Source organism: Camelus bactrianus, chromosome 26 (assembly GCF_048773025.1).
Source record: "Camelus bactrianus isolate YW-2024 breed Bactrian camel chromosome 26, ASM4877302v1, whole genome shotgun sequence".
Lineage (NCBI taxonomy): Eukaryota > Metazoa > Chordata > Mammalia > Artiodactyla > Camelidae > Camelus > Camelus bactrianus.
The window spans coordinates 20,401,776-20,422,021 of NC_133564.1; positions in this window are offsets into that span (position 1 = coordinate 20,401,776).

Here is a 20,246-nt window from a genome sequence, read left to right on the forward strand (position 1 = left end):
TCAAATCAATCATGGTATCTCATTCACCTTGTCATGTGATTGGGTTAGCCATACGTATTTTATACATTCTGGCTAATTTCTTCCTCCCAGTCTTGACTTAGGGTAACACTAACTTTCTAAATAAAACATTATCAGAGTTAACAAAATAGCTTTGATTTGGGAGTGTTATTTCAACACTCTAGTACTGATCATGAACACTTACTCTATTTAACCTAAAAAATCTTACTATCAGACATGACAACAATTATAATTATTACAATTTATTGCTCACTTGCTATATGCCAGACATTGTGCAATGTGCTCTATGTGTACTATTTCAGCTAACCACTCCCCCCCCTCACCAAAACTTGCCAGGCATAATTAGTTTTATTTTCCAGACAAGTTCATCAAGACTTAGAGAAATGAAGTAAAAGAGCCAAGGTCACAATCAAGTAAGTGGGAGAAGCAATCAGTGGCTTATTCAGCCCATCAGAGCTGTTCATTTCCTACAGAATAGAGCACATTTTCTGCTGCATCTATAAAAGGGCTGTTGTACCCCTGTGCTCGTCTGCACTTGCCTGTTTTCTCCCTTTTGCTCACACCTGCCCTTTTGATTCCACTGGCTTTCAGCCAACTATTACACAGGAAGATTAAATATGTTGATTTTGCTAAGCTGACCCTACTGGAATGATAAGCTTTCTCTGAAGATACTGGAAAAGGAGGTTGGGCTATTTAAAGGCTGACCATAATGAGAAACAGTAATTAAAGATTTTATTACCATGCAACTGTACATTCAGCTGAAGGAAAGGGATTCACTGTAGATTTATAGCATGGAATCAAAGAAATATTACATAGAATTATAAAGCACTGGCGGCTTGATTTTGATAGAGTAATTTTTTCTATTTAAATTTTCTTTTTCAAAATATGCAAATACATACTGTTTTTGTAGATACAGAGTAGTTAATTAGGGCAAAGCATGCTCTGCAAGGAATCAGATAACAGATAACAACACTTTTAGTAAAGGACCTAGTGGCCTGAGCAGGGCTCATAAATTTTATTAATCTGTTTCCTCATCAGTAAAATGGACTTAAAGCTGCCTTGTTTTTAAGACTGAAATTCAAATAAAAGAAAATAAAACCAAGTTTTCTGATCATTGTACAGTATTCTTTCAATAAGAGGTAATTTAACATCTTGCGTTTTAGGTACTGTGGTCACCTATAGTTACTATGGATGGTGGAACAAATGCTTAAATACAGAGATAGTATGTAAATAGATGGTAAGAGCTGCAGTAAAACCATGTGCAAAATCCTCCAGGAGTAGAAGGTGGATGTGGTGAGAAGTAAGTTGGATAGAAAGTATAAAGGGCATTACAGATGTTAAAGAGTTTGGCAGTTATTCATAGCAATGTGCTTATTGAAAGTTTCTAAGTATAGGAAGGATATGATTATATGTGAATGTAATAAAGATAGTGGTTTTGGAAAAATTGGAAGAGGAGATATAAGAGTTAGGGAGATTGGTTATCTTGCTACTTCTAAAACCCACAAAGGACTTGGTGAGCCTCAGGTAGGGCCATCGACACAGAGAGGAAGAGATGATGCTTCTGCTGGCTATTGTCACCTAATGAGCCACCTCAAACTGAGTGGCTGCAGCAAAGAATCTTCTGTTATTTGTTATCAATATATGAGTTGGCTGGATATTAGTCTGGCTGGGGCATGTCCCTGTGGTTGCAATCAGAGTATGGCTGGACATCCTGCATGGCTCAAGAGGGACTCATGCCCGCGTCTGGCTGTTGGTGCTGACAGTGGGCTAAAGGGATCGCTTCTATCCTCCACATGGTTCCTCTCTTCCTTCTTGAGGTAAGACTGATTCCTTAACATCAGGGTGGTCTCAGGACAGAGTTCGAAGAGGACAAGTCCCAAAGTACAAATGCTCATTAAGCCTCTAATTTGTGTCACATTTACTAATGTCCCTTAGGCCAAATCAAATCACATGACCCAATCCAGTTATGATGAAAGGAGTAGCTAATAATCTGTGTTCACTTTTAATCCATCATTTTCATTTTAGTTTCCCCTTGGCTGTTTAAGGGAATAAACTGATTTACTGAACAATCCCTTGGAGTCCCATCATCTCTGGGAGGGGCCTGTATGGAGGGCCTCCTTTGAGGGTAGGTTTGAGAGTATTTGAGTTGATTTTGAGGGATTGGCATAAAACCTTTGAGGACAATCTTTTTTTTCCAGTGTCCCAGCTGATTACAAATAAGGCACTGACCCCTAGGCCAGCACTTTTATGATGGACCCTTAGAAGAGTGCAGTTGGGGAGGTTCATTCTTGCCTTGAAGCTGTTTCAGCTTTTAGGCTAATAACTTGATGCACTTTGGTTTATGGTCTTGTTCCAAGGTTCTTCCCAAGTGCTCAGGTATGGTTGTGAGTTCAGTCAAACTGATGGCTTCCCATCCTATTTTCTGCCCTTTAATTAATCCATGAACCTCAAGAGATAATCCATTTATAAATAGGGCAGCTAGAGTAGGTTGGGTGACATCATTTATCATATGAAACCCAGAATGCCGTGGGAAGAGAGCCTCCAGACTAGCTTTAAAGTTGGCCACAGATTCATCTTTCTTTTGAGTGCAGGTTTGAATAATAGACCAATCAGCGTGGACAGGGAAGACTCTGGGAATGGCTTTTGAAATATCAGTTGCTGGTTTTTTTGTGCTTTTTCTGGTCTGTAGGGGGAGTGTGTTGAAGACTAGGATCTCAAATACCTTCATAGGGTTCTGCCCTTCTACTCCCTGCATCCCTCTTTGGGCTTCCCCACTTCTGACCAGCATGTGAGCAAGCTGATAAAGAGCTGGCACCCCAGAGTCATAGGCCTCAATAAGGACTCTAAATTCTTCAGGAAACTTTTGGGGATCCTTCTCTGGGTTTGGAAAATTTCTTAACTATGGCCCTTGGTTTGGTCTTTGATCAAGGAATGAAAAGAGGATCACCTGTGGCTTCGGGAGGGGTCCTTACTTTAGAAGGTAACTGTTTAATAGTCTTCAGAGTAGAAAGGCAATTCAGGTAGAGAATTAGTAGCACATGAGTGAGTACTCAAGTAACGGGAAGGAGTGGAGCCATAAGAGTCACGCCAGTTTTATTGTCTTTTGTTTTAGGGACCTTTTGTGTCTTTAATTTTTCATTAGCCTTTTGCAACAAATCTTTCAATGAAGGCATTTTGGAATCCTGAAGCTTGTTGGAAGCTCCCACCTGCCGTGTAGAACAGGTACCCTATTCTGTCTGTTTGATTTGGGGACCCTCCCTTCCAAGTGCAGTTCTTAAGTGAATGATTGTGCCTGTTTGGAAATTCCCCATAATAGCCAGTGTAATTCTACATTGTCTTCGTAAGATTTTGGCATTTTCATAGATATTTACAGCTTCTGGGACCATAGTTCTTAGACATAAAATAATAAGTATACCAGAAGGTAGTGCATTCAACTCTTTGGGATTGAATCTCATTTCATTAGCTAAGCCTTGGGTCTCTTGGAGCCAAATTAATACCTAAGAGAGCTGTGCTGATGGGTTTGAAATTGTGCGGCGTTTTACAGCGTATCTCATCGTGTGGCAATTTTCTTGAGGTTGGTGGTGATCTAGTGTCAGTCTAACCTGTTCTGTGACCAACTTACCATATCACAGGAGTTGTAGAGTTAGGCGGTGAGCACCCACACTGCTTTTTAGTGCTTGATCCACGCCCACCAATTCTGTGGCTTTGGCTTCCAAGATTTCTTTTAGAAATATTTATCTCATGTGCATTTGAACTCCTGATTGAGTGGTTTAAGATTCCATTTCTGGGAGAGCTGAAACTGTAATTAAGTTAAGTATTAAGTCTTGGTTTGGTTTTATTCCAGACCCTCGAGAGCAGTGGTTCCCACTACTCCCCTAGAATGATACCCGGGTTGGGGGACGCCAGCCCCACCATGTCTTTTTATTTCTTTTGTGCTGAATAATATTCCATTGTCTGGATGAATCACAGTCTATTTATCCCTTCCCTACTGAAGGACATCTTGGTTGTTTCCAAGTTTTGATAATTATAAATAAAGCTGCTATAAATAATCTTGTGCAGATTTCTGTGTGGATATAAGTGTTTAATTCCTTTGGGAAAATACCAAGAAGTGTGATTGTTAGATCAAATGATCAAAGTATGTTTAGTTTTGTAAGAAACCACCAAACAGTCTTCCAAAGTGTCTGTGCCATCTTGCATTCCCACCAGCAGTGAATGAGAATTCTTGTTGCTCTACATCCTTACCAACATTTGGTTTTGTCCATGTTCTGGATTTTGGCCACTCTAATAGTGTGTAGTGATATCTCTTTGTTTTAATGTAGAGTTCTTTAATGACATATAATGTGGAGCATCTTTTCATATGCTTATTTTCCATCTTTATATTCTTGGGTGAGGAATGAAAGGAATGACAAGGATTGATGGTCACCAGCAGAAACTTGGAATAGGCAGAAAAGGATTATCTTCTTTAGGTTTCAAAGGGAGTGGGGCCCTGCTAACAACTTGATTTTGGACTTCTAGCATTCAGATCTGTAAGAAAATACATTTCTGTTGTTTTAAGCCACCTCGTTCGTGGAACTTTGTTATGGTAGGCCTAGGAGACTAGTACGTCACCTCATGCATTGTTTCGAGGGTCAAATGATCTAATGTCTGTAGATTATCCAGCCCAGTGCCTGGTGCATGGTAAGCCATTAAAATAGTGATTGTAGTTATTTTAATTGTCATCACACTGAATTATGAATATCTTTTTACTTCTTTGTCCACTGTAGAAGAGACTCCAAGTAGTCTATTATCATTTATTTTCCCTATCTTCCTTATTAATAAGATCCCAAGTTTTAGCCAAGAATATTACTCTTCTTCCGAAAGGCCAACATTGATTAGTTAGAACTAAATAACAATATTACTCTCTTAGCCTTCATTGTATTTTACTCTGTTTTCCACAATTCCCTTAAGGAATATGATTATTATAATTGCTTAAATGTTAAATCACAAAAGAAAAGGAAAATTCAAAGCTTCTGCAGTAAAATAAATCTTAGAAGAGCTCGTAGACTGCTCTTCAGTTACAATTTTTTGGGACATATCTAAATTGATATTACCACTGTATATGCTATTCCATTCTCAAAACACATCAGTAATATTCTTCGTACATTCTGGTCCTTGATTCTAAAATTAATTTGGGCTGACATAAAAATGTCAGTGTTCTTCATATGACAAAATTTTGTACGTAAGATTCTAACTTCTTCATATATTATTAATCAGAAACTCATGAAACAAAGAAATTCACTTTGAGAAACTTGGAAATTTAAGACAAGTACTTTTTATATGCACAGTGCCAGACCCCACAAGCTGTTTTGCAATTAAAAAAAAAAAATTCACCTGAGTACTGCTTTCAAGGAATGTTTTCAAGCAGTGATGAAATCAGGTGATTACAGGTTGAGTTATTGCCTGGTCAATTAGGAAACCACTGAAGCACAGAATGGTATTGACTAGTGTCTTCCATCACAGCAATCTAACAGAGCTCTAAGTCAGACTGACAACTTGTTGGGTAGACCACCATTACTTTGTTCAAACATCTGCCTCTCACGGAGAAACTTCTTGCGGGGAGGTTGAGAGAGCACAGAGAGAAAACAAAACTGAAAGATGAGAAATTGAAACTGGGTAGGGGAAGGCAATAAAAAAGGGAGGAGTGTTAACCTTTTAAGGAACCTCTATTGTTCTAACCCCAGAAAGTCATAAATTCAGAGACTCAACCTGTCCTAGACCCGAAGGGTCAGGGAAACCCAAGTCTTCTTTGGGACACCAGATCCTGTGGGGCAACCTAAACTTACCAAGTAACAGATAAGTAACTGAAAATATTCAACTATCCATCCTTCAACGTTAATAGGATACTTAACGTCTCTTGTTGCAACAATGCTATTGAAAGTGATGGTTTACTCCCTGGAAGTAATATGACGATGGGGAGGGGGAGGAGTCAGTTTAGTACAAACAACTTCATCCCCATCAAAGACAAGTTCTCATTCTTGTGTGTCTTCTAAGTAATTTATGACATGATCAATAGTTTGTATTGCAACATGCTGAAGTGTAAATTTACCCATCATTAAAAACATCTGAATGCAATTGGTGAGAAGCAATGACAACTGTGATTAAAGACAGTCAACTGTTCTGTGTGGACCACATAATGGAAAACAATGATGAGATGATGGAAACTAGTGACTTGACTAAGAAAAGTTAGAAGGAAGTAGGTAATGTAGGTCCAACAGCACAGCTGAAATCTACTCTCTTGTCATAGTTAATTTATTATGAGGAATAAACCTGAGATTGGTAGAGGTTTTTATGGGTCCATGATGGACCAACTTTTTATTGATGCGTCAATTTGGCACGTATCTTGCTATTCTGAAATGAGCTATATAAACATTTGTCTATATCTCTAAACAATTAGTCCCTTAAGGGCATGAGCAATGTTCGACTCCATCTAGGTTTTCCCTGTGCCTAAGGCATGGATGACTAGTGGGCGAAGAAAAACAGTTGAGTGACTGGATAAGAGTTGTGAGATGCCAGAATGCATCCCCAACAAGTGCTGTGAGTTTCTCTGAACATCTTTTTAAAATGTTAATGGATTACTTTTTTCCCATTATAAAGTTTCCTTGTAACCCTTCTCAGAAATGATGGAATGTCATGCATAATGCATAGACATTTATATAAAAGGCATAATACTTGTATGTATAGAGAGACAGGTAAACATATATTGAAATAAAAAAGTTTATTCACCCAATAAATGCCATGAAATAGCAACAAACCAAACTGTATCTGCTAAAGTGAATGAGGTTTTGGATTTGGAAACAACAGTTCTATCCATGGACAATACCCCCGCCCCTCCAAAATAGTCTATAGACATGGTATCTGTAAGAGGAAACTATGGAGACACATATTTAATTAGATTCTAGGAAATATTCATGCTCTGTTCTACAGGCGACTAGAACAGGAAAAAAGTAGAAACTGATTCCTGAAACAAGGAAAACTTTATAAGGAACTGAAGAGAAGAGGAAACATGTCTCAAAGCTTCAATAGGGTTTGTGTGCACGAAAATCAGGTTGCATGTGACTGAAAGTGTTAGCAACCATGGATGAATATGCTACATATTTTAAAAATAGGTAATTTTAAAAAGAGTTATAAAAATCAGAAGACTGTTAGTGTTCGGGTCAATAAGATAACATTTAAAGAATCTCTGTGTTCTGAGACCTTTAAATGGGGGTGATGCACCTAGCAAAAAAACAAATAAAGCTGTGTGTGGCTTCCTAGAAGCTGAAATATTTTCTAGCATAAATAACAAGTAAACAAACACAGAAAGGCAGGTATTTACAGAACCAGTAAAAGGTACTTTATTGTAACATGCTGAAGTGTAAATCTACCCATCATTAATAACATCAGGATGCAAGCTGGTGAGAAGCAATGACAGCCAAGGAATATTCCATTGTACAAATATATATACCACATCTTCTTTATCCATTCATCTGAGAGTCTTACTTTTAGAATCCTGATCACAAACCTCAAGTGACTCTTAATGCCAGGCAATCACACTCTACTTCCCCAGTGAGTTTACTCCCACACTCTCTCTCAGGCACCTTCTTCACCTGTTAGCACCTACACCTTCCTAGTTGCTTTCCTGCCCTTTGAGCTTTTCATACTGCTGTTCCTCCTGCACTAGATCCCATTTCCTCTCATCTGCTCAAGGACGTTGCTCCGGCAATTCTCCACTCTTTCTCCTGCCTCATCATTTTTTCTCTCTGTTGGATCATTCCAGCTGGCACGCAAGTGTGCTGTCATTTCCTCATCTTAAAAACCAAAACAACAATCTTCCTTTTGATCCCACTTCTTCCACCAGTTAACAGCACATTTTCTATCTTGCATTGGCATCCAGATACCATACCCTCTTGGGTTTCCTCCAAACTTGCTTATCCTTCCTCCTCAGTCTCCTTTGCTAGCAGCTCCTCCCTAACTTTTTAATTTTGGCGTCCCCTGGTGCTCAGACATGGATTCTCTTCTTCGTCTGTGCTCTCACCCCTGATGAGTGCATCCAGTGTGATGGCTTTAAATACCATGTGTGCACTGGTGACTCCCAATTATGTATCTCAAGCTTGGATCTTCCCTCTAAACTCCAGACTAATAAACAATACATCCTAATGCTCTATTGACCTTCCTCTCTGATGTCTAATATTACACTCAGCATGTGCAGGACTAGTTTTTCTTCCAAAACTTATTTTACCCGCAGCCTTTGCCATCTCGTTGAATGACAGCTCCACCCTTCCAGTGGCTGAGGTTCAAAAGCTGGGATTCATTTTGGACACCCCTTGCTTTCTCACACCTTCTACCGAATCTTCCAGAATCCTGCTGGGCCTGTACCTAGGTTCTGACCGCTTCTCTCCTCCTCCACTGCTGTCGTCCTGGCCTAAGATACAGCCACGGTCACACGGATGGTACGATGGCCTCCTCACTGGTCATCCTGCCTTGATCCTTGCCCCCACCTCCTGGCTGCTCTATTCTCTCAATCCAGCAGCCAGAGTGATGCTTTGAAAATCGAACTCAGGTTGGGTCACTTCTCTGTTCAAAACCTTGCAACTCATCCTTGTTTTACTGATTAAAAGCCATGGTTCCTACAGACCCTACATTATCTGCTCCCTCTTTCTGCGTGTTCACTTCTGCGAGTTAATTTCTTATTCATCTACTCATTTTCACTCTGTTTCAGCCCCATCCTAGCCTTGTGCATCAGCTATTTCCTCTCCTTGGAACAGTCTTCTGATTATCCACATGACAAATTCCCTCCCCTCCCCTAGTCCTTGCTGAATGCCACTTTCTCAGTGAGACCTACCCTGATCTTTCTATTTAATATTACTTCTGACCCCCCTACCCTAGCACTGCTGAGCCCCTCCTTCCCCACCTACAGTATTTTTTTCTGAGGCATTCATTATTTTCTAACATACTAGATAATTTACTAATGTATCATTTCCACTTCTATTAAATGTCTTCCTTTCTCCTTTGGGATGCAACCTCCAGGCAGGTAGGGATCTTTGTTTTGTTCACATGTGCAACTGAAGCATCCGGAGCAGTCCCTGTCATTTAGTGTCATTTAGGTGCTCAATATTTTTGTTGTTTGGATGGACAAATATGAATGTAATTTTGCATGATGTTAAATCTGCTTTCAAAAATTAGATTAGATTTTAGATGGATATATTCAAGATCTGATAGAGAAAGAAGTCATGTAAATACTTGTTTTCAGCATCTTTCTTTTTGTCCCACAACTTCTCATTGATACCACATTCCTCACCAAAACGTTAGACTTTGGTTCTGGGGGTTATGCTGCCATCTAATGAGGTAAAATATAAATTACATAAATTTTCTCTTTCTTTTGCTGTTGCAGTAGCTTTTTCTTCAAGATCACAAAGACTTGAGGGGAATATTAACTAGTCGATTTTGATCCAGATCCTCAGATGCATACAAGCAGAAGCATGCCAACAGCTCTCTTGAAGTCTGAAAGCGCCCGGTGTACAAAGCTGATGCAGAGTAAGAGATTATGCCAATTACCAATGTATTCTCTTTACTTCAAATAACATTTGCACTGGAAAATAAAACAAACCGTTTTATGGGTCACACTTGGATTTACAAAATAAACCTCTGGTTTGACCTTGTACTGACCTGAAACATGGGGAATTTCTTTACCGCTAAAATGGAGCCCAAAGGGAAAATTTGCAAGAGAGTTGGGAAAGTGAAAGAGAAGGACTGTATTTTTTCCTCTGCACCTGGGATTCAAAATCAGCTCACCTGGGGCTGGGAACTTAGAAGTAGTGGACCACAATAGATTTGATTCAGAAGCCAAATTTGCAGGAAATATCTCACAGGAGTACAGACTTGGTTAAGCTTTAAGGACCTTGTAACAAATGGAGATACTGAGGTGCGGAAGCCTATCTGATGATCTCGATTTACTACGTAGCAACATTCTGAGAGAACTAAATGAAGACGCCCCCCCCACAACACAAAACACCGTAGAAAACTTATTGCCGTGGCTCCAGGATCTATCATTTTATGCATCGTGTGCATGTGTAAGGGTTTCCCAAGGACTAGAAAATTATCCACACCATATTGGCAATCTAATCCAAAGTCTGCCTTCAGGTCATGCATTTTCCCTGTTCTAGGAAGTTGTTTCTCTATCACGTTCTTGTGTTGGTCAGTATTTATTTTTGTGGTATAGTTGATTTGTAATATTATGTTAGTTCCAGGTGTACAGCATAATGATTCAGTATTTTTGCAAATTATACTCCATTATAGGTTATTATAAGATAATGGCTATAAAGCCCTGTGCTATTCAGTATATCCTTGTTGTTTATCTATTTTATACATAATAGTTTATATCTGTTAATCCCATACCCTTAATTTGTCCTTCTCCACTTCCTTCTTCCCTTGGAAACCACAAGTTTGTTTTCTATATCTGTGAGTCTATTTCTGTTTTGCATATACATTCATTTGTATTATTTTTTAGATTCCACACATTAATGCTAACATACAGTATTTGTCTTTCTCTGACTTATTTCACTAATCATAATATTCTCTAGATCCATCCATGTTGCTGTAAAAGTCAGTATTTCTTTTTTAATGGCTGAGTAATATTCCATTGTGTGTGTGTATATATATATATATATACACACACACACACACACACACACACACACACACACACACACACACCCCATATCTTCTTAATCCAATCATTTATTAATGGGCACTTGGGTTGCTTCCATGTCTTGGCTGTTATAAATAGTGCTGCTATGAACATTGGGGTGCATGAGTCTTTTCAAATTAGTGTTTTCATTTTTTTTTCCAGATACATACCCAGCAGTAGAATTGCTGAATCATATGGCAGTTCTGTTTTAAGTTTTTTGAGGAACCTCCACAATGTTTTCCATAATGGCTGCACCAATTTACATTCCCACAAACTGTGAAGGGTTCCCTTTTCTCCATATCCTCTCCAGTATTTGTTATTTACAGACTTTTTGATGATAGTAATTCTGACAAGTATGAGGTGATATCCATTGTTGTTTTGATTTGCATTTCTCTGATAATTATCGAAGTTGAGCAGCTTTTCAGATGTCTGTTAGCCATCTGTATGTCTACCTTGTTCTTTATGATTGCTTAGAGTGTCTTCTATTTAGTTTTTTTTTAAATTTAAGCTGTATGTATGCAACATGCATCTTGAATTTTTTCCCTTTTATGAATTGAAATCTTAAAAAGTATTTTATAGACTACAAGTTCATGTGGTTATTTTTCTATTATGATAATTTGCAGTGTTAATGCAGCCTCTTGGCTTGTTTATTCTTAAAAATTAGTTTAACAGAAATCTCTCTAATCTTAAGTGCTTGACAATTTGAATGGCATCAGATACAAAGTGGAGAATTGACATCCTGGCTAAAATTCTGTGTAAAACTTATACTAGAATGACTACTTAAATGAATTTTAATAAATTCATTATCTCCCAAATATTTTTTTACCAAATATCTGCAAGTGAATTTACTAAGAAAAATCTGTATATCATTCCAAATAATTTGAGATTTTGATTGGTTACTCTTAAGTAAGACAAACTCTTAAGGAATCTCTGTATTACTATTTGAACTATAGAACCATGAGGCTAAATTTGTGCTCTTGTGTTCCTTCTTCCTCTAGAATTCATTTTACTTACTTAAGTGCTTGAAGCTCAGTTCTGCTCTTACCTTCCTCACTCTTCTCCTGTCTCATGCCTGGAGTCTGAACTTGAGAATTATAATAAATTACAGTACCATATAAGTAGGGGAAACACAGTGGAAAATGATTCAAAAGTCTTGACTATGCTTGTAGAAATCGAGTTCCATACTATTATTAATTCCGACTCTGTGTTTTAAATGAAATACTAATTTATTCAAACCATTTTATATAAAAAATTCCAGACCACTTAATTTTTCTCTTCTCAGGAGCTGTAGCCATCTACTGATAGCTTTTTGGAGGCTCCTGGGTTGCTCTGTACGGTGGGAAAAGAGTGAGTCGTGTACTATATTGTTCCCTTAATGGAATTAATGTGTAACCCAGAGTGGAAACCAATAAGTTATAAATGGTTTTTATCTTTCATAACCTTTTGTTTTCAGAAACTTCTGTTTTCTTCCAATTATGTGAGATTCACATTCAGATAGTCTGTTTCCCTTTTATGTTTCATCACCAGCATGTATTTTAGAGCATAAGCTCTAAACAAGTAGAAGCCAACTCTAGAGGTTGTCAAGTATCCCCTGCCTGTTCAACCCTTCTGTTCATTTCTCCCCAGATTGTTCATTTATTCAGTGTTCAAACTTCCAGACAGGTGAGAACCAGTCTCTGGTCAAGGATATAAGTGACTGCCAGCTCCTGCCAGAAACTGGAAAGCAAGGGTTGGCAGGAAGATAACTGGAACTTTCTCTCATTTCAACAAATAATTAAAGAGGGTTGAGTATCTGAACCATTTCTGAACCAGAGCATGGAAGAGGAAGAGCTGTGACAGTGAAGAATTTGCTCATCCTTGTGGACCTCAGGGTTGGTTTAATCTTCACCTATGGGTTGCGGTTTAAAAGGCTAGATTTCAGAGGGAGTCTAAAGTGAATGAATAGCCCCCCTGCTTAACAAGGAGCACTATGGAGTACTGTATACTTGGTCACCAATAGCTAGAGTTAGCTTTGCGCCATGCATACTCACCATGTGGAATAATGGCATTGGCCAATTACCAAGGGGAAGGGAACACTTTATGCCAAACAAAAGACCTTGTCCTTAGTACAGTTTTACAAATGCTCAGGTCTTACAGAAAAATGTTTACTTACCTTTAGTGCTTCACTTAAAATGTAACTTTCTTCCTAAACCTATTCCCCAACTCTGCACATTTCTTTCACAGCACTTAGCACAATATGGACTTTTTTGCATGTGATTATTTGTGTGTGTGTGTGTGTGTGTGTGTGTGTGTGTGTGTGTGTGTGTGTGTATTTGTGTCTCCCCCTCACTAGATTATAAGATGGAACAAGTTCTCTTTTGCTCATTACTGCATATTCATTGCCTGTTATGCACCTAGTCCATGGTAGGTATTCTGCAAATAATTGTTGAATGAATGAAACTGACAATGTATGTGTATATCTGTGCCAGAAGATGCTTTCATGTAACTAGCCATGTCTGAATTCTACACAGGTTGGGTCAAATTTGGTCTCTCTCATTCCATGCCCTGGGTCAGAAAACACACATGTGAAGAAATAAGGACTTGAACACACTCAAAGTGAACTAATGGGGTGCTGCTTTCCTTATATTAATTTACAACAATAGAGAGAACCCTGCCCATAAGAATACTAATCTGGTGATAGCAGCAGAACTAGCAAGGTTCTGATCTGACCAGTAGGGTAAGACCAAAGTTCTATCTAGTCCATTTAAGGGACATAATGACTGAGAACAAGGGCTTCACTTCCTTCATCTGGAAGACGAGGGGGCTGGACGAGGTGATGCATAGTTTCTTCCTATTCACAGACCTTTGTGTACCATATACTTTTCAATAACCGGGGACACAGAACTTTGAGATTTCTTTAGCAGGAATGGAAGACAACTAGAAATGAATGGCTCTTCTGCAGAACTTGACACTCAATAAAGATTTTAAAGTGAGGAAACATGAGACTGTAGGAAACTCATGAAAAAAGAACAGATAGATTGAATCGTCTAGAGTCCCACTGCCACGGGGATAATCCACTTAGGATGCTCCTGCTAGCAGTACTGCCGGTGCATTGCTGGACTTCATACTCTGCTTCCCATGAACAACGACTGTGAACAATGACTAACTCTGTTCTTCCATTTGTTTATTTTGCCATCACTCCCTAAAGATGCAAAGCCTTAGGAGTAACCAATCAGCCAGGGTTGTATCCCTTGCTCGTCCCCTGGCTACCTGCACCGTCTGTCCTGCTTTCTCTTCCCATAGACGGAACCAAGACCTTGCTTCCTTTCCAGTCTAGCTGATCAGTTTCTTGGGAGGCAAAAATGACAAACCTCTGCTACAACCAACTTGTGACAAAACAAGCCAGTGAGCTCTTTAATCTTATAATTCTGAGGCTGAGTGGTGTAGCTTCATGACATGAATCCATATTTAGAAAATACATCTTAGGCAGAACTAGAGGATGAATGGTTTATGTGCCAACCTCTGTTTCTGTGCATCACAGGACACCCACTGCTCTGAAAGCTGCTCCAGGTTTGCCAGAGGGTCAGAGGAGGCTGTCCTCTTCTGACACTGCCAGCAGCAGCCCAGAGACCATGGTCACTGGGGGTAATCATTTGTCTTCTATACCTGTGTTTATTCCACTGTCTTATTGCCCTGGAGCTATGGAATTTGACTAGTGCTATGATGATAAAAATGCATCCCATTGAAAGTGTGCCCTGGTGGCTCTGGGGATTCCTGGTTAATGAGGGGGATATGTAAAGCTTCCAAATAGACTTGGCGTTACTGAAAGAAATAACCTGACATAAATTCAAGCATCCTTTTGTATGTGACTAATCCCATTCTAGTCTGCTAACTCTTTCAGTCCTGATCTCCAAGGTTTCTACTTTATCTTCTACTGTTTTATTGAAACTTTGTAATTTCATGTATGTTCATATGAAGTTATTAGAAATCCTTTATGGACAATATCTATATAGTAATTTACTCATTCAGCAAATAACTAAGCACATTCAGTGTTCCAAGTGCTGAGTATACAATTGATGAACAAGGCTCCGTTCCTGTTCTTGAGTAGCATGCAACCCTGTGAGGCAAATATACATGTAAAAATCATAGTTCGATATTATGAGGCACACTCTATACACCTACCCAGAGTGCCCTGGGGGCAGAGTGGATGGGCACCCAACTTCTCAGTGGGCAAGGGGACAAAGTGTTGTCGTGGAAAGTTTTTCAGACAAATTGACAACTGACCTGAAATCAAGAGGAAAAGAATTTTTTTTTTTCATAGGAGAAGCATGATGAAGGCATTTTGAAATGTGGAAACAATATTTGCAAAAAGAGCATGGCATAACTGGCAGGTGAAGGAAGGGTAGTTTGGTTATGACTGGTGTTTACTTAATTTAGACTTTACCATTGGTGAGGCAGAATTTGGGGCACGGATGTGAAAGGATCACATTGGAGCTTGAGGCAGATCACTTTGGTGGCAAGCACTGTGGGAGATGACGGAGAGGAAGTGGCATGCAGGCAATTGCATGTGCACAGGTCTGTGTGTTCCCAGAGAGGAGCAGGGGAGCCGATGACAGTGGAAGGGTGGTACAGCATCTTCCCCTTTCTGGCTTTAAACTCCAGGGCGGAGATTTGTGGGCTTGTGCACACGTGTGTGTGTGTGGCTGTGTAAATGGAAACGCCTAGAAAAAAGTTATAACTAGAAGGGAAGCTGAATAAGATTGGCTAAATGAGAAAAAGGAATAAACAGGCAGTTATGCATGAGTACGTATTTTGAATTAAATGAAAGGCTTATGTGTTTATATAAATTCACATGTCACGTACGTTTCCTCAGTTAGGGCTCTGTTTGCAAGCTTGAAGCATCCAGCATTGCTAATACGTGTACGCATATGCCTTTAGGCAGCACATTTGTTGGTTCACACACAAAAATACAGTGAGGATCTCAGAGCCATCTGTCATACGCTTGGCTAGATGGTGTTAGAAAATCAGCAGATTTCTGAGGCAGTTAAAGAGTTAGATCTTGAAATAATACAGAAACATACTCTCAAGATTAGAAAGGACTTAGAACTGTTTGATTTTTCCAGTTAATGACCACTGTTTTTGTTTTTTTTAAAACCTTACTCATTGCTGAGTGCGTGATCAAAGACACAATGTGAGGAGAGCAGGCAAACGTTCCTTCTGGTTTCCTTTCCAGCTTCTCTCTCCCTGCTGTCTGCTGTCCTGTGTTTGCCGTCTGCCAGGCTCTGTGCTACGTGCTGGGGGGTCAGGAAGACACAGATTCTGATTTCGTGGAGCCCAATTTCTCCAAGAGGAAGCAGACAGGACAAGAACTAATTGTAATGCAATTTAATAAGCACTCTAATAATAGAATGAAACACGATTTGGGAGAACGGAGAAATGAACGATTAATTCTTGCGGCCCAGCAGGATGGCAGGAGTCTTCTCAGAGGAGGCGATACCCGACCTGGCTGTTGAAGGATGGACAAGATCTCGCCTTGTTAGGCAATATGTCAAGGCGGAATTGCAGCCTTCAGACAGACTGCATTTCCTTGCTGTTCAAAAAGAGCCTACTGAGCCTGTGTTCAGTGACTTAAGAACTTGAGGACATGTGTTAACGCTGAAACAGCAGACAAATTAAATTTGAGAACTGAATTAAAAACTTGGACCAAAGTCTGGGTAGGATGATGATAAGGGGAAGGAAAAGAGCAGAGGTATTTACTAATTGCTACTATTTATCAAGTGTTTACTATTGCTGACCTCAATTAGTCCAAAAATCAGCAAAGTAAGTATCAGTACTTACTCATTTTTAAAGATAAGAAAAAGAGCTCAAGGCCGCTCGGCAGGCATGGCCAGTATTTGGGCTTGGATCTTCCTGACTGCAAAAGTCAATGTAACTCTCCTGCCTTTGTGTGCCTGTGTTGGGTATACAATAAACACACACACACACACACACACACACACACACATAGCCGTGTAAACAAACAAAATACATACATACCAATAAACAAATAAATCCACACGCACACATGTATGTCTTATTTGTGCTTGTTACCATGATAGTCATCTGTTGTAGGAATATTTCTGCCCACCTAACATAAGTGATCTGGAAATAAAACATATTATGCATTTCAAGATAAATGCTTTGTTAGGGAATAACTTTGGAAATTTATGCAAATGGACATTAGCAGGCCGGTTCCTGGCTAGGGCTGTGCTCTTCTGTTTTATTTTGGTACAAAATATCCATAGGGCAGCCAGTACCTGTAGCAAGACTCAGCCCATCGCTGATTTTTTTTCCTTAGAAGCTTTCAACACGCAGCCTCCCTCGTGTTTACTAACACTTACAAGTGTTCAAATCTTTCATGTCAACAGGTTGGGGGTCTGGCTGCTGAGTCAACGGGGGCATTTTGTTGACTTCATAGGGTTTTCACAAAGGAGATCAAAGGGACGCGTTATGTTTCAATACATAACTTTACAGGACAGATGGAATCCACCTTGAAAGACCCGTGACACTTAAAGCCAGATTATCAAAAGTTTCAGACACTAAGACCTATTAGCTTGCTCGAACCTTATCCTCACACTGTCAGCGCCTTTTAGCTTCATTTATAGGTGGTGGACAACCCAATTTGAATTTTAACTACCGCCAAAGTTCAAGCGTGGGTTAGAAGGATGGCCACTGGAATACGAGTCTTTCTAACGATGCTCTGCTCCGGGCTGTGGCCTCGCTCTCTTGAATGGTGATCTCACACAAATGACTAAATCACTTTATTTGAATAAAGAAATTACCCCCTCCTAACTTTTGGGAAGAATTCCAAAATTCTTGGTGTTTGGCTAGGTGGCAGCTTCACAGATCTGTCATATCTCTGAGGAGAAAAGAGCATGAAAGAAAGTTGTTTGTTCTTTCATCTTCCAGAAACTCCAAAGGGATCTTGCTGTTGCCTATATCTAGCATTGGAAATACACACAGTCTGGGTTTTCCCCCTCAAGCCTTGAAACAAACTGCAGTGTTTACAAGTGAGGATGGTGTATTCGACTACCCTATTTTTTTAATCTGTGAAAGGACATGATTTCTGTGAATCCAAACCATTAACAATTAATTAAAGCTCGTCACAAATCGTGTTTCATCAAAACAATATACATGGTAATTTAAGATAATTATTTTATATATTAAGATGAATAAGAGACATCTTGTTGTCTAATGAAACAGGCATTTAATCCAGTGTTTGAAAATATTTTAAAATGTAATTATATCCCAATTACTTTAACATATACAAAGTTCCAATATTTTATTATCTTTTACATATACCGCTATTTTAAGTGATGTTGCAAAGTGAAATCTTGGATTTTCTATAATGTGATACTTCAAGTTTCACAATTAAAATTTTTTTATTTTTCTATTATGTTAAGATAAGCAGTTGGTTTACTTAAACATTTTCCCAAATAGATGCTATATTTGTTCATTTCTTATCTGACTCATCTTGACTCATCTGTTTATCAACTTAAGGTTTCAGAGAAGTAGATTAAAACAATGGTCTCTTTTTAAAATAATATGAATACACATAGCACTAAATTGATTAAGCATGCAAATGTTTAAAGTCTACAAGTTACATGTCTAGTATATGTGAGATAACTGTCTTTCAAACATTTTTTTCAGAAATATATACACGTTGTATTTATGCTTGACAGACTTTCTAGTAATAGAATAAAAATTGGCTACCACACATACTATGAAATGGCATAAGTTTACTTTGCTTTAAAAATAATAATTTATCTTCTCCTGGTGTTTTGAGAAATCAGCCTCCCCCACATCCCATTTCTTTTGAGAGTAACTGTGACTATGTTTTTTCTTTTAATATAATTTCCTTCCAAGCATGTTGCCAGGCATATTCTATAATTAAGCATTAACTCTAAAATATAGAGCAGTTTTGTTTGCCTGCTCTTCTGAGCATCACCCTTTGAAGAGTGTGCTTTTACCGCTTCTGTCTTGTGGGGACCCCTTGAGAGCAGCTGAGGTTAAAGGCATCCACCCATCCAGCAGGTGTGTAGGTAGGAGTCTCCGTCTTCCTTTGTTGGCAGCCCTGAAAGCGCAGGTGTTGAACATTAGCATCCTCATTCTGTTTGATATTTGGGCTTTTGTGTGTGTCAGGTGGGACAGTTACACTAAATCTGAAGGGAAAAAACCTCTCATAACTTTGTTGTCTGAGAAGCATAAAACAGATTTGTTTTTTCTTTGACTGGTTTTAAAGCTGAAAAGACTGGAGTGGCTTTACCTGTCAAGCTTACAGGTAGGAGTCTTGTTTTAACTTGACCACAAAAACAGGTACAGTTTATTCCTTATTGAAAAAAAATAAACATTAAACAGTTCTAAGCAGAGTGCTAGATATTTCCAGGATTTAACTCAGAGTTCTTGGGAAAAATGAATGCTTTATCCTCAATGGAAAATCTACCTCTTTAAGATATTTCTATTTGTTTGGATCCTCTGGGTTTAAATTATAATTGTACTTTGTTTTTTATCACACTTTCTGTCGACTTAAATTAAGATGTATGTAGCACTGGGTCACAGGCACTGAAGAAAATCTCCCTTTAAAACACAGAAATTATCTCTGGTATCTCTTGGTCGCCCTGGCTCCAATCCAGCTGTCACTTGTGCTCCATGATTCATTCTGATAATGGTAACCAGCTGTTGATTTAAAAATCTATCAATGCTAGGGTTCACTGCAGGCTTTTTAGTTTTTCTGAAATAGCCAAAACAATATAATAAGATTTTTATATTCTTTATCCAAATATGTTATTGTCATCCTGCAATCCAGGTCGAAAAGTGCATCTATTATGCTATGAATTACCTTCATGTCTAAGCATGACTCAAGTGAAAAAAATAATTCTTACATTTGCATCGCCTGGAAAAAGTATTAGGGAGGTTGCCAGGTCTCCCCACTATCAACGTGTGATGACACCAATTTTCCTAAATATCTTAGTATCGTGTGTTCCCTTTTTTAAAAAAGTCATATAACATTTTTGTCTTTACCACCCAAGAGAAGAGGCTACGTGGCTCAAGAAACGTCAATAATTTGGCAAACTAAAAAGCATTTCCCAATAATCCAATTAATTATTTTCTTTTGAGTCACATACATTGTTAGTTAAGTGAAGCCATTTTATTAAGGAATTTATAAATATCCTTTCCATGTTTTTAATATTTAGCTTTGCTTAGGATACAAGTTAAATATTGAGTATGCTAATAAAAATTTTTGTGTAAAGATTGAATAACCACACACATCATAATAGAGACAAGAGCTACAATTTACCTTGGGTCTACTTGATGGCAAGTAGCCTCCTTAGTCTTTATACCAAGGATTATTCAAAGTATGAGAAAGCTGAGGCTACAGCAAGTTTAAATAACTTGCAGTCTCCCAGCTAATAAGTGACAAGTGAAATTCAAACCCACACCCATCTGATTCCCAGACTGCTTCTCTTTCCAGCCCTTGCTTCTCAGTACAGAAAAAAGAAATTAT